Genomic DNA, 14,328 nt, shown 5'->3' with positions numbered 1-14,328 from the left:
AGTGTGGTACCAGGTGCCATCAATTTTGAACCTTTTCACAAGATTCTAATTTTCTGATATGATGAATTTGAGATTTTCATTTGTTGTCATTTGTAATCATCAAAATTAAACGAAATAAACATTTGAAATATATGAGTTTGTATGTAATATATGAATATAATATACAAGTTTCACTTTTTAAATGGAATTACTGAAATCAATCTACTTTTTCATTATATTCTAATTTTATGACCAGCACCTGTATTTAAAAGGAATTTGCAGATGGCTGTCACAAGAAAATATGCGTTTTTGAGATGGATTTAAGACTGGAAAGACAGTGACATAACGAGGATGTGCAAAACTGAAAGAAATGCAGATATAAAGAAAAAAGTCAGGAAAAAGACCCAGACAGCAAATCTGTCAGAAAGAAAGACAGGAACTGTTGCATAAGTGAAGACATGTGGTGTCAACTGTGCTTTATCAAGTGCTGCCATAAAAAGAAACAGCCTTACTCCTTTACTTTTACGTGTTCGATATGAAGTTTTACATTTCCCCTTCGATATTCCCCAAATTTTGACCATACTTCTTCCTGCAACTCCCGTTCTGGTGAACAGGTAAGAACTTTGTAAACAAGATTAAATTTCTCTTCATCTCTGCACCCTGAAACCCTCCTCATTCGCTCCTTTACAAATCTATCCTCTCCATTTCTTTCATCCACCCTCCTGCCTCCCTCCACTGCCTCCATCCTTCCTCTGCGGCCCACTTCTGCGCACAGGGAATGGCAGCAGCGGCTTCAATAATTCACTTCCCCTCAGAACAGGTTGTGTTTGCATTGTAGGGCGCTGCAGGCGAGAACAGAGAGGGTGAGGAAGAAAGATTAAAAACAAGAAGGAATGAAGAATGAAGTCGCAATGGATGAAGACTGACTACAAAGACAGAATGAAAGTTTTAAAACAAATGCAGCTGAGGCTTGAGCTCGTTGTGAGTAATCATGGTGCGAAAAAGCAAAGAGAGGAAAAATAAACAGAGGGAAAATGGTGTATGGGGGACAAGTAATTTTCACTTGTGATCTTACATGTACTTGTAGTCTTTAGTGTATATCCTATAGTGAAAAAACTAGGTTTCCATCTTTTCAAAGATGTTCCGCCAATGGAAGAAAATAAAAAATAAGAAAAGATTACAATTTGATAAAAGCTTCACCAGTGTACTTTATGGCAAACATTCCAAACTCTAATTATTAAAAAAAAAAAACAAGTTGGACCAAGACCAAAGCAGATTTCTCCCAGCTTAAAAACTTCTTGGCAGTTCATACAAAGACTACTTTATAAACATTTCCATCACCATCAAGTTTACATTTCAGAGTTACACTGGCAGAAATAATATGATACTCCTGCGAGAAGTGCTTCAGGTTGTACCAGACGTGCTACAGATAACCTATGACTGCTGCTGTTTGTGCTTGCAAATAAGCATAGAATACTATGTAAATAACCATGTAATGTCAAATTTACAATAATGCTAAAGTTGAAAATAGCATTTGTACCAACTTCTGCATGTTTTTTTTTAATTGGAAGCATTTAAAAACAGTAGCAACCTACTTTGGTCTGGCCACATTCTTACTTGCCCTTAACTCATTGATTTAGTTTAAAATAAACTCCATTTCTCCAAAAGTGAGCTCGTTCAAACAGCTATCTTCAACAGGTAAGACGTAAATTGGTCATAACCTTTTCACAGAAACTCACTTGAAAAGATCTAAACTTTGCCTTTAATAAAAAATAAATAAATAAATAGAAAGGTCTGAGTGAAGTTCAAAAAAATGTTACATGTTAGTGAAGCTTTAAGCCAATACAGACAGTTGTGTTGTTTCAGAAATGGATCCCAGCTGGAGCAGTCGGGTAAAAAAGCAACTGCAGTGGCGGACATGTCTTGACTGGGGCCACCTTGCTCCTGCAAGACTTTATCATCTGACACTCTGCTTTGATAAGATTCCCATCAAGTATACAATATCTTGCAATAAACATACTGCATACTGTAAGCCAGAACTCCTCAGCATTGCATGCACTCAAACGCATCTACTGCCTTGTTCCTGAACGTGTCTTATTTTTGTGACTCGAATGTGTATGTTCTGTCTATTTCTTCTTCTGCTCTTTTTTTTTTGTCTGTTTTCTCCAGTTTCTCTAGGCTTCAGACAGAAGGCAGCAGCAAAGAATATTTTTGAATTAAAACCTACAAACTTATTTTGGCCTACCACAAAAATAGAACTGTTAGTATTTTGAAAATAATCCCCTAATTCCCAAACTTGTCAGAGACAACAATTACGTTTTTTGAAAAAAGTACTATTGTATTTGTGAAGTTTTGCTTCTTTTTGTAATTAGTCACTGCAAAAGACCATATGTAACCAAGAACTAAGTGTATTTATTTATTTGTTTAGTTTTATTTTTACTTTTATGATCTGGTTTTACACAAATGAAGCTGAGGTCTCACCCTCATTCCCATTTTCTCTCGGACTGGCACAGTGATTTGTTCCCTCTGTTCCTTTCTCATTTCCTAAGCCCCTTGTTGGTACCTCTCGGTCTCCAGGGAAGCCTTTCTACTTTCAGCTGCTCTCTATCTGGCCCTGCCCTTTTCAATATCACACTCGCTGTGTCACTCCGCTTTTAAGGTGGACATTTTCCCTGCCACGTTTCCTTCTTTTCTCTTCCTTTATGAGCCACATCCCAACCATTTTATCAGTTGTCAAAACTGGATAAGACTTTGACTAGCCTTGCCCAGATGTTTTAATGCCTAAAGTTGAAAGGTATTTCTATTGATGAATAAATGAAGCCATCAATCTTGCAGAAAAATGTTTAATTCAGTTCAGCTTCAGATACATATGATAAAAAAATAAACATGATCTCTTTTCATATAATTTATCCATCTGCAGATGTTTTATACATCACAGAAGTTTAAAGAGTCTTACTCCTGTTCATCTCTTTGCTTTATAGAGATCAGCTGATGAATGCAAAGACTGCAGAGCATCTGTATTCTTTGTGTGAAAAGTGTGAAATTTACCTGATACATCATTTTGCCTCACAGTACCTTCAGCACAAATCAAGCATGGGGAGAGAAATTACTTTTTTTCAGGGTAACATGTCCTCGCTGAGCCACAGGCGTCAGAGTGATTGAGTTCAAAATAATATTCTCATATAATCACTTGGAAATAGCAGATCTCGTTAGTTTTCCTCCCTCACAGAATACATTCCTGCAAACGTGCTGTAGTGAGAATTTCATTGACTTAGACCACCCCATCCTGAAAGATTTTGATTAAGAAATACTGGAGCCTTTCTTCATTTTCAAACTTTGCAGGTAAGAGAGGAGTGACACGCCTGCCTGGTGTTCTTTCATCTCAGTGAATTTGTCAACAAGTTTATTCTAGTAACAAACTTAAGGAGGTATTTGCAATATAGGTTGTCAGCTGTAATGACTTTGCTAAGTTTAACAATTAGAGACAGTTAAGTTTAAAATGAGGGAAAGGTGGGCATTTTATCAGTAACCGGTTCCCACAGAAATAGAGTGCATAGATGTGTGAGTAACAGCCAGATGGAATTTTGTTTCTTTTCTGGTTGAAGAAACCAAGATTTATCCTGAAAGTCTTCCAGTTTACAGCAGCATTTACTCCCAAAAAAGAGACTGCAGTTTAATGTTTCCATAATGAGCCGCTCTCAGTTCGAGTTCATCAGTTAAAAAAGCAGACACTCATGAACATGCTCATTTAAATGCCTTTCTGCACTGGTTGTTTGACATGGTTGTTCAACTAAATCAGTCCAACAAAACAGTGAAATACCATGGAAACTGTAGAATAGCCTATCCATGAAAAGACATGAACATACTGAAATTCTTGTTTTTATAAATACCATTACACTGAAGCAGGAATTGCAACTGTGCTGTCTTGTGATAAGGATGCAATGATGCATCTGCTCATTTTAACCTCCTGTTTGTTTTGCCTTGGCTTTATGAGTGCTCAGGCCTCCATCAAGCATCCAAATGATGCACCTTTTCCTCTGTCCTAATTTCCTGTTTCTGAGTAAAACCCGCTCTGTCTCTTTGCTCCTCAGTGTCAACGTTCCACCCTGTTTCCCAAAAGCTTTTTCTGCAGCTTTCAATGACAGTGTGTGCTATGTCCTATATATGCAGTTAGTGGAGAGGTGGGTGGATGCATGCCACTGAATTGGTGGATGATAGGGAGAAGATGACAGGGCTTTGGAGGAGAACGGGGGGAGTTGGTGGGTATAAAGAAAGAGAAGGATACTGAAGGAGGAGGAAGGAAGGAGTAGAAAGTTTAGAGAGGTGTTAAAGGGTTGAAAAGGTTTGGATGAAGAGAGGGAATTAGGATATAAAGAGGATGCAAAGCAAAGAGTGGGTAAACTTTATCTGACATGCTAAGGGTATGGATGGCTGGGTAGGAAGAGAGGATCAGTGAGAGGTGAGGGAAGGGAAGAGAGGAAGATGACAGGAACATCTTCTTTTGACAGGTAAAAGTTTAGTGGATGGGTAAAGACGGGATGAGGGAGGAGGAGAGAGGGATCAGGACGTGTAGCTGGTGGCAGGTAAATTGCTACACTGAGAACATGGTGACTTTCAGCATATCCAACAGATTACAACTCATCTCCTCTGAGCCAGCTGAGATGGGCGGAAAGGAGATGGGAAAAGTGTGAGACACTTCAAATTTTGAACATTTTAGGTGTCAGATTTTTTTCTTGCTAAAACTATCATTTGTAGGTGAGGGGGAGGAGGGAACTTTGCCACTTAGAGAGAAAAAAAAAATTAAGACACTGAGTGAAAATGGATGAGGAGAAGGGAGAGGGTGGGCTCTCCGAGCAGCACGCATCACTGAATTATTGAGGCTAGACGTGTGTCGGAGCAAAAGATAGATTCCACTGCTGATCCCCTCTTGCTGTCAGAAAGTTTGAGTTGGACATGACCAAATCCAGCTGTTGTGGTTTTTCACTTGTTCAGGGCTTTTCAGCAACCGTAATAAAAAAGACAAGACATTTATGGTAGGAAGAGTCTGGTTTTAGACTTTGCTTGCTGCCATTCAGCTTTCCTGGGTAGCCATTATTTGTACTGTACTTGTGCAACAGAGTTTCTGTCCAACACATAGAAAGCCAAAACAAAAAGTGAAATCCAGCTTTAGGCCCGTAAAACTCTTAGACAGGTCAATAAGATGAGTGTGAACTCTTAACACTTAAAGAAACTAAACTAGACTTCAAAATATTCAACATCTGTTCTGAGCTGAATAAACATTTGCTTCTGCTGCTGAAATATTGCTCAATGAAATGTGTCCTAATGAAAGCCAAGCTAAAGGATTTAGGTTCGAGAAAGACAGAAATTTGTCCACAAACAAATGCCTTTAGATGGGATTTCTTTTTAAGGTTTAAAATTTGATCAGCTGTGAGGCAGCACTTATGTTTCTGATTGCTTATCTCGAGACCTAAACTGCTACGTTAGTAGGTTGTACTTCCATAATTAGTTGCCATGGTAACTCAGCCTCTTTAGAAGTGAAGCAGCATCTCAATCCTAAAAGTCCAGCAATGAACCTGAAGTTTTCTTACTGAGAAACCAATCCCTTGTTATAGTACAGGCACCAGATAGTTGTGATTTTTTTCAAGCGTTAAATTTGCTTAATTAGCATAATGTTGATAGGATTAGTTTTTGTAGACAATTAGGTTTATCGCATGTGTCTTAAGAACTTTTTTTTTCTAGGTCAGTTGTTTGAGTAGGTTGATTTGACCACTTTAAAAGGCTCAAAACAAACCTATTATTACAATTATATATATATATATATATATATATATATATATATATATATATATATATATATATATATATATATATATATATATATATATATAAATACTGATTTTTATTTATTTATTTATTTTTAATCCATCGTTCCTTTCTTGTTTCCTTTTGACATACACCCAAAACTTCAAAGAATCTTTGTGTATTGATTTGTTGCTGATTTTGACAGTGAGGTACGTAACACAGAACAGGAACCAATTAATATTTCAAACAGACTTGTTTGCTCATAAGAAATGTCAAGGAGATCTTTGAAGTTAGCATCAATAGCATCAATCATACTTAATACAATACAAAGAAAAACAATAGAAATATATTCATATATATTCATTTTTTTTCCAGAAACAACTAAATATAAAATGACGAACAAAAACTGAGCAAAGTATTAGTAAAAATTGTTTACAAGATTTAAGCTAAAGAAAGACGTGTGCACAGAGATCAAAGGAAACTGGGAAAAAAAAAAAAAGAAAAGAGGGGCAGATTAAGAAAAGTGCAGGAGGATGCAGAAGGTCTCTGATGTAAGCTATGTTCTCACCACTGTTCACAACCATCCTGTCGCCTGTATGAATAAGTTAGATGCCAAATGTTCCCTCCCTCTCATGTCCAAGCAAACGTGCAGCGTACACACTTACTCACTCACACACACACACACACACACACACAGATCTTCCTTCCTCACTATAAAAGAAAAGTGGCTCAAACCCTCTGCACTAAAAATTACATGTCATTCCAAAGCATACAGTACATGTAATCAATTAAAATAATTAAGGTTTTGTAAAAACATTGAAAAGTTCTGCACTTCTAAAACTTTCCTCAACACAAACACACACACACACACAGAGAAATACATATATTCCCTCCTGAGGCAGAGCCAGTAAGAGGTGCTTGATAATGTCTGACAGAGTGACAGGAGTACAGAGCAGAAAAGTGAAGTTTCTCTGACATTTTTTTATCCAACCCACAGGGCACCCACATCGTCCTGTTAAGCTCTGGACAAGTCTCATTCCAAAAGAGATGCCTGTGTGCGTGTGTGTGTATATGTGTGTGTGTGTGAGAGAGAGAGACACTAACATCCAAGTACAAAAAAAGAGGGTCAGAATAGGCTAATTATACAAGTTCAGCAGAAGGTGAGCGTTGTCACAGGTGTGTTTGCACATGTGTGTACATGTGAAAACGTCCTTGTGTGTATAATTGCATCTAGATGAGATCTGCATGAACAGGAGCATCGGATAAAAGAAAGAGCAGTATGCAAGGACAGGAGAAAGTGAAATAAAAATAAATTAAAATGAACAAACAAGAAGACTGATGCGCTGCAATTTTCAAGAGGAAATAAAAGTAATTCTCATGGCATTTCAGAGCTGGCAGATAGTATGATGCTACACATTTCAGTTCTTTTCATCAGGCACCCATCTTTGATTACATTTTGCTTAAAATTGAAAAATGAAAAACAGGAACGCCAGATAAGCTAGATAATAAAATGCAAACAGTTTGTCAGTGTATCTTTATTTATTCACTTTCAATAGTGAGGAACTGTGACCATGACTTCATACTAAAAACTGACACCGTAAATATACCACAATCAAAACATTTGACATTATATTTAATTAAGCAGGCACTTTTATCTGAAGCAAGTGAGGAACGAATGGGCAGAATATTTTGCTCAAGCACATTTTGGCATGTGAACTGAGAAGTTGAGGATCAATTCAACAAACTTTCCAAAGGAAAGACAACCAGTAGTTCAGAGTCTAAATGTCTGTCTTCTCTTGTCCTGTCTAATTTGCACAATAATGTTATAGTTAGCCTTATAAAGTAAATTAACAATAAGCTTCAGCAGGATCCATGCAGGATGAAGAATAGTGAGCCAGATGATCCAAGGATCAGTACTATCTGATGAAATTTTAGATGCAAAACTTTAAATTTGCTTTGTGTCATGAACAATCAAATAACACTATTATAGAAATAAAGACATAGCATTTTTGAAAGGTATACTGAAATCATCTTTTGTTGATATATACTGGAGCTGTAGCCATTTTAATCAAAAACAATCAATATTGCAAGATCTCCCTTGATCTTGCATGATCTGGACCATGTGTTGAGAATGACTCTCAGCTAGCACCACACCAAAGATGAGCTAAATATCTGTAAAATTCATTGAAGTATGCAGGCTAAGGTTGATTAGCTGTAGCAGCCATGTTGGATTGGATTGACTCTTAAAAGGTAATCGGTTGGAGATATACAGACAATATTTACTTTCTGGGAGTTTCTATAAAATCTGTTCAGTGTCTTTTGAAATATTTTGCTAACAGAGAGAGTGTTGACTCCAACAGTTAATGCCAAGGTTTCAAGCAAAGACATAATGTGTTGTACTCAAAGTGTGTGTTGAGACGATGCTCGGCTACTACCCCGCTACATTTTAGCACAAGGTCTATAAAATTGGTTTTTTGAAGGTCAGCTGGCTGTGGTGGCCATCTTGAATTGGGGTGACTCCAAATGTTAATCAGTTGTTCCCACCAGAAGCTGAGTAAACCTTTGCACTGACAAGACGTGCTGATCAGGCAGACTGACACATTCAGCACCACACCACTGACACATACACAGTCTATGCTCGGCACACATACAGTTGTGCAGTAAGACAAACATTGTTCAGTTGAGGAAAAAGCAACAAACTAAACAAACTGTGCCACGCAAAAGTGCAGAGGTTTATTATTAGCTAGAATTCTTTTACACCAGGGTGCCATTTTTGAGAAAGAGTTATTTTTCAGACTTATAAAACAGCTCTAGCCTGGATGAAGACTTTTGCCTTTTTCTCTATGTGCTCTACAACTAACATCATGGCTAATTACATACTAACTATTGATAACTAATGACCAGACTATCACTTAATTTTTTTAAAAATTAAAATCCATACAGAAATAAAATAGAAAAGTTTGTGTAATTGACTGGAAATTGATTAAACATTGTTTTGACAATCATTTGAATATGTTTCATGTAAACTGGCTATGATTTTTTTTTTTATGTTCAAATATTGTCTCTTTTATGAGTTGTTGTTTGGACAACACATTGTGATGGTGTAATTATGAACTCTTTTTTGGCAATGTACCATCGCAATAAATAAATTTATTGTGATTACACAACTTGCTTTGTGATAAATTAGAATCTGACTCTTACTCATTACGGATCTCAGTTTCTTTAAGAAGCCAAACACGATGAAGAAAACAGTCTGTATATTCTACAAAGCTGCATTCTGGGTATGTTACCATCTCACCTCACCTGGGGGCCCCAGAGGCCCACACTACCCATTTCTACCTACTGCTTTGTACCCACTCCGAGCTTGGAGTCTATCTTGTTGAAAGCAGAGTGATAAATCAGACCTCCCAAGACGTTGTCTTAGTTCTCTTATCCTTTACCCCAGGTAGCAAGGCTAGTGTAAACCAGCTTCAACATAACACTTCAGCAATCGGCCTATGGCTCAGCTGCTGACCTGTGGGTTAATAGAAATGTTGTCGGGCAGACGGAAAAAAGGCACGAAAGGAAAAGAGGAGAGCAAAGGACCAAGAGACAAAAAGTAGCAACAAATTCAGCTGAGTATGCATCAACACAAGAGGTATTAGACTGTATTTGTGAATTTTCTCAGAGTGCAAACATTTTATATTATGGCAGCTAAGACTAAACTTCTACACAATAAACTAATAGAAAAAAAGACAGAGAATTTAGGTTTTATCAGAAAAGAACAACAAAACTGAAATCTGCAAAGACAACAAGGACAAGAAGGAAGGATCTGTCTGTCTGTCTGTCTGTCTTGTTTAAACAGTCAGAAAACCTGTTTCAGCGCTTTTGCTTAAATTACGAGTGTTTTAATTCAATGTTATAAAGAGGAAAAGGTCACTCCACTTTTGTTGACATTACTGATAACATTTATGTAGAGTGGGTGCAATTTGTGAAGCAAGCGTGTGTGTGTGGTGTGTGTGTGCGTGTCCTTCTTTTTCTCACGGTGTGAGGACACACAGCAAATCTGTTTGCACAGCGAATCGCGTATGCAAGCACACGTTCCTGAGAGTGCACCTGTGAAAACATTGTACATGGACACACGCGACGAGCAGAAAATTGAGCAAAGAAGTAAAAGGCAGGAGAAGCACGGTGGGTGTCAGATCGTGGGAGGTGAGAGATTACCATCATCTCCAGCTTAATGTTTCAGTCTCTTCTTATCACTGTCTGCCCTCCCCCTTTCTCTCCTCCTCCTTTGCCTCAGAGCCGCCAATAAATTATGGATGCTTATTAGAAAAGGGCAATATTCAGCATCCCAAATAAACTCAGTGGCAAGAGACATAAAAGAGACACAAACAAAAAGTGCTGATGTGAGGAGAGGAAGAGTTAAGTCACAAGGGAGCCAGTGGCCGGGCCAGTTAAACCTGGAACGATCTCTTTCTAGGTCACCGACATTAAGGCCATGTAATTTCAACCAAGGTGGAGGGAGCACTTAGGTCCTTTACATCTGTGGTAATACTAATAAAATGTAATCCAAAATTTAAAAAAAAAAACTGTTGTAAACATGCTGATTTAGACTTAGATTCTGCATTTTAAAAAGGTGGAGCTAATTTATTCTGTTTATTCACTTCATATTCTGTTAAAAATCACAAGACTTTTCCAGATAAAAGAAGTTTAAAAATAAGTACAGCAGTTTGAAGCATCACAGTGGAGTAGACCCAGTCAGGTTTGGGGTGGTTGAAAAGGCACCTAAGCTATACCTAAATGGTCCATATACACATTGGTTAAATTGTGCTAATTTTGGTCTAAAACTGAAGGTTTTATTAATATCCGAATCTAGTTGTAGATGTTAAAGTGACTGTTCAGTTTTCTTGAAGAGAGTTTTGTGGAAATATTATGAACAGTTAATATAGATAGCCTTTTGAACAACCTCAGTTTAGAGTAATAGAGTTTAATTTCATTGCATTGTTAAGATAGTACTAGTGGGGCCATTAGCTCATCAACTAGAAGGCCACAACTAGACCCAATATTGAAACTGTGTCCATTTCTCATTGTGGTAGTACTATAGAGGCACCTGAGAAGTTCCCTGAGGAAATGTTAAATCCATCAACTCTGCAAAGTTGGCACATTGGTCTGTAGTTGTGATGTGATACAGTAAACTCTTAGTTGAAAAAGTACAAGTCAACATCATAGTTGTGATTAAGGCTGTTGTCGGGCTGTGTGTTGTGACACATATTCTAAACAGAAAGGTGCTCCTTTTATTTAAGCTTGTTCAAGTCTGGCTATTGAACAGCAAGCAGAGGAACACACTGAACCATTTTTCATTATGCTACCCTCCACTTCAAAAACAGGTATGTTGGCATGGCAACATGTGTGCCAGCAGAGGATTGCATTTAGTTCAGCTGGAGATGTTGGTCACTACCTGTAGTGATACTATACTTCCCCTAAACTGACAAGAGGGGAGAGAGAGGGTCATGATTGAAATTTCTGTGCAACATGAGGCGTGTGCAGTTTTAATAAACGCAAATTCTTACGTGAAGTATTTCAAATTTGAACTTATGTCTCGAGTAACCGCACTTCATTTTCCTCAGTGTGTAAAACTTCAAATCAGGATGCAACCACACACACAAACACTCGCCGAAAATCGGAGAAATTATTCCCAAGTCTTTCATACTTCCTTGGGCACCATCTACAAAGTGATGTTAAATTTGGGTGCTATTTAGGTGCATTAAACTTTCTGCATCACTTACAGTGTTTTGTTCTATAGCCAGTGGCAAGGCCTCTCCTGCTCTGCTCATGCTGCTAGGGCCCTTTCCAAATTAAAAAGAAGGGGGAAAAAAACACTGTTAAGCAAAGTCATTGATTTAAGTTCATTAAATTTCCTGTTAACAAGCCCATAATGAAGCATCGTATTGCAGGCTAATGCAGTCTGGATTCCATCTAGAGCACCAGCTAATGGTGCTGTGTGACTTTGTCAAGCAATCAATAATTTGGTGTCTGTGTGAACTTTGCTGCCTCACACAGTGAGATGTGATGCAGTGCCACATAGATGGAGAGACACTTTTTCCTGGTACACTCCGTCTGTGCTCAGTCCCTCAGTGGCGGCTGAACATCGCGCAAGACTGTCTTGACATTTGCTGAACCTCCTCTTATCCTTAAGTGTGTTGCAGTTTAGTGCACAAGAACACACGCCACATCAAACTTGTAATGCCTGTAGACTCATGTACACTCGGATTAAATGGAACTCAAAAAAAAAAAAAAATCGCTTTATATGTATTCAGGGATGTTTGTGATTAATGTGTGGAGATACATATGAAAAGCTTATCCCTTGAGAGAAAACAGAGCAGTAGCGAGGAGAAGACTGTAATAAACAAGATGTAACATCCAAGTATGGATGATCTTGTTAAGCTTAAAGCTTGCTTTAAGAAAACATATGGTCTTCTGAATTTTTTCTTTCCCCTCAAAATGCAGCATTGTGTTTCCTTGGTATCTCTCCCTTTAAAATCTGACAGACAGGTGTTACAAGCTTTTTGACAGCCTATCAGAATTTACAGAGGTGCAATCAATACTAAACTGCTGCAAAAGAAATAGTGACCGATCCACAAGTCCCTGCTGAGCCAGCAAACTGTTGCAAAGGGAAGAGAAGTGTGTCTGCTGTGAACAAACATCCCACTCACGCCTGCATACACATACAAGACTCAGAGCTTTATAGGCTTGGACACTTCCCACACTCTGATACACAAACACCTGCATACACAGACTCATGCGGGCGCGGGCTGACTAAAACACATGCATCCAAACACGCCCCGGAGAAGGCTACAGTAAATGAACCTCGCAGGCGTCCAAACCGCTGACATCAATCAGGCACACTTCACCGTTCGGCTCCCGACGGACGCTGAGTCGCATCTGTCCACCGAAACAAGTGCTAAACAATTCCAAAGTGATGGAAACCATTTTATGCATATGTGCCTGCCGCGTGCCAAACTCGTTGGCCCTTTTCCCGTTCCTCCCAACTTGTGATGTGTGCTGCAGTTGTGCGAATTCGCAGACAGTTTTCTCTTTCTGAGCGAGCCTTTTCTAGAGATGTGGGATTACCTGTGCACATGAAACAGTTATTGCACAGGTATGCACAGCTGAGCACCAACACTTCCATATGCTCCACCTGGGAGTTTGTGAATGCTGGCCAATACTTTTTCACAAAGCCCTGGGGCTTTTCTTCCCTCGGCAATGACTGAAAGGGCCCAGGTGCACAGAAGAGTCCTTCAAAAAAAAAAAACATACATACATCCATGCTTACATGCATAACCCAGCACTTTGTGTCTTTTTTTGACCCATCGAATATTTGTAGGAGTATGATGCACAACACAACCCTAAATCTGTTTCAGCTATAAGGAAGACTACACGAGGACAAGAAAGAATAAGATTAAAGAGGAGATATGAGGACAGCCCAACAGAAATGTCTGCCTGAACTAAATTACAGCAGGTATGGGGAGCAAGCTGTACACTAAGAATACAACATGTTTTAAAACCTTTAACATTCTAAAAACACTGAATTTACATGTACCGAGAATGATTTTGAACAAGCGTAACATTCTATTCTTACGTCACTGTCTAAACGCATTTGGATCTGCTTATGTGATGGAAGTAAACCTCAGCAAAGTCATGTTTTATTCAGCTGCAAAGTTTGACATTTTGTATTAAAACTGATTGGAGGAAAAATAAAAATAACTGATTTTTTGGAGATTCCATCCGGCTGTGTCTCTTTGCATCGATACTGTACTTTATGTAACTGAGGGCAGAAGAAAATCCTCAAAATGCTGAATGAAAGAAACACTCCAGTTCTAAAGAATGAAATATCAAATTGATCAGGTTTCCAGAAAGATAAAAAAGGCAATTTATGACTACAGCCTAAGAAAAACCTGAGAACTGTTTGTGTAAGCTGGTTATAGTTTACACTAATATTGATATGTTAGCAGGACTGAGAAGCATCAGAGTAATACAAGCCTGATTGGTTAGCAAGGACTTTTACACAGGCCTACAAGCTTCAGCAAATGAAAGATTGTCATAATACTTCAGCATGACGGCAGGCTGCAGGATTGCATGTGACAACCGCACTCTGTGCAGCTCTGACTGAACAGAGCCTGTTTTCAATGGCTGCCACATTCCTCAAAACGTCAAAATCAAAGTATCAAAGCAGACAGATGAGTTTGTGTGTTTGCCTCGCCCGAAGGGACAGGGAAGGATGCATGTCTGGCCAGGCGCCTGCAGCTCAAGAAACTGAGCTGCTGTAATACAGTGAGACTGTGGGCTTAAGAGGGTACAAATCTCAGCCTTATCCTCAAAAGCACAGAGTGGCTGTCCTGTTTAACCTGACGGAGACAAGCTGCAGTCCCAGAGAGCTCTGCCACTCTTATCCCAGAGTTCAAACCCTCTGAGTGTGCAGCTGATTTAGAATGCATGGGACACTGAGATAAGGAAGGGTTTCACCTAACTGTGACCTCTGTTCAGTTTAAAACAACAACAAAAAAA

At 38.6% G+C, this 14,328-nt stretch overlaps 1 protein-coding gene across 2 annotated transcripts in view; it reads right to left on the bottom strand.

The window, feature by feature from the left end:
* The window catches only part of LOC108237360 (MAM domain-containing glycosylphosphatidylinositol anchor protein 1), a 166,339-nt gene that overhangs the window by 150,223 nt on the left and 1,788 nt on the right, over positions 1 to 14,328 (bottom strand). The gene's annotated exons all lie outside the window — the stretch shown is intronic.

Source organism: Kryptolebias marmoratus, linkage group LG15, assembly GCF_001649575.2.
Source record: "Kryptolebias marmoratus isolate JLee-2015 linkage group LG15, ASM164957v2, whole genome shotgun sequence".
Classification (NCBI taxonomy): domain Eukaryota; kingdom Metazoa; phylum Chordata; class Actinopteri; order Cyprinodontiformes; family Rivulidae; genus Kryptolebias; species Kryptolebias marmoratus.
This window is presented reverse-complemented; position numbering and strand designations above follow the sequence as displayed.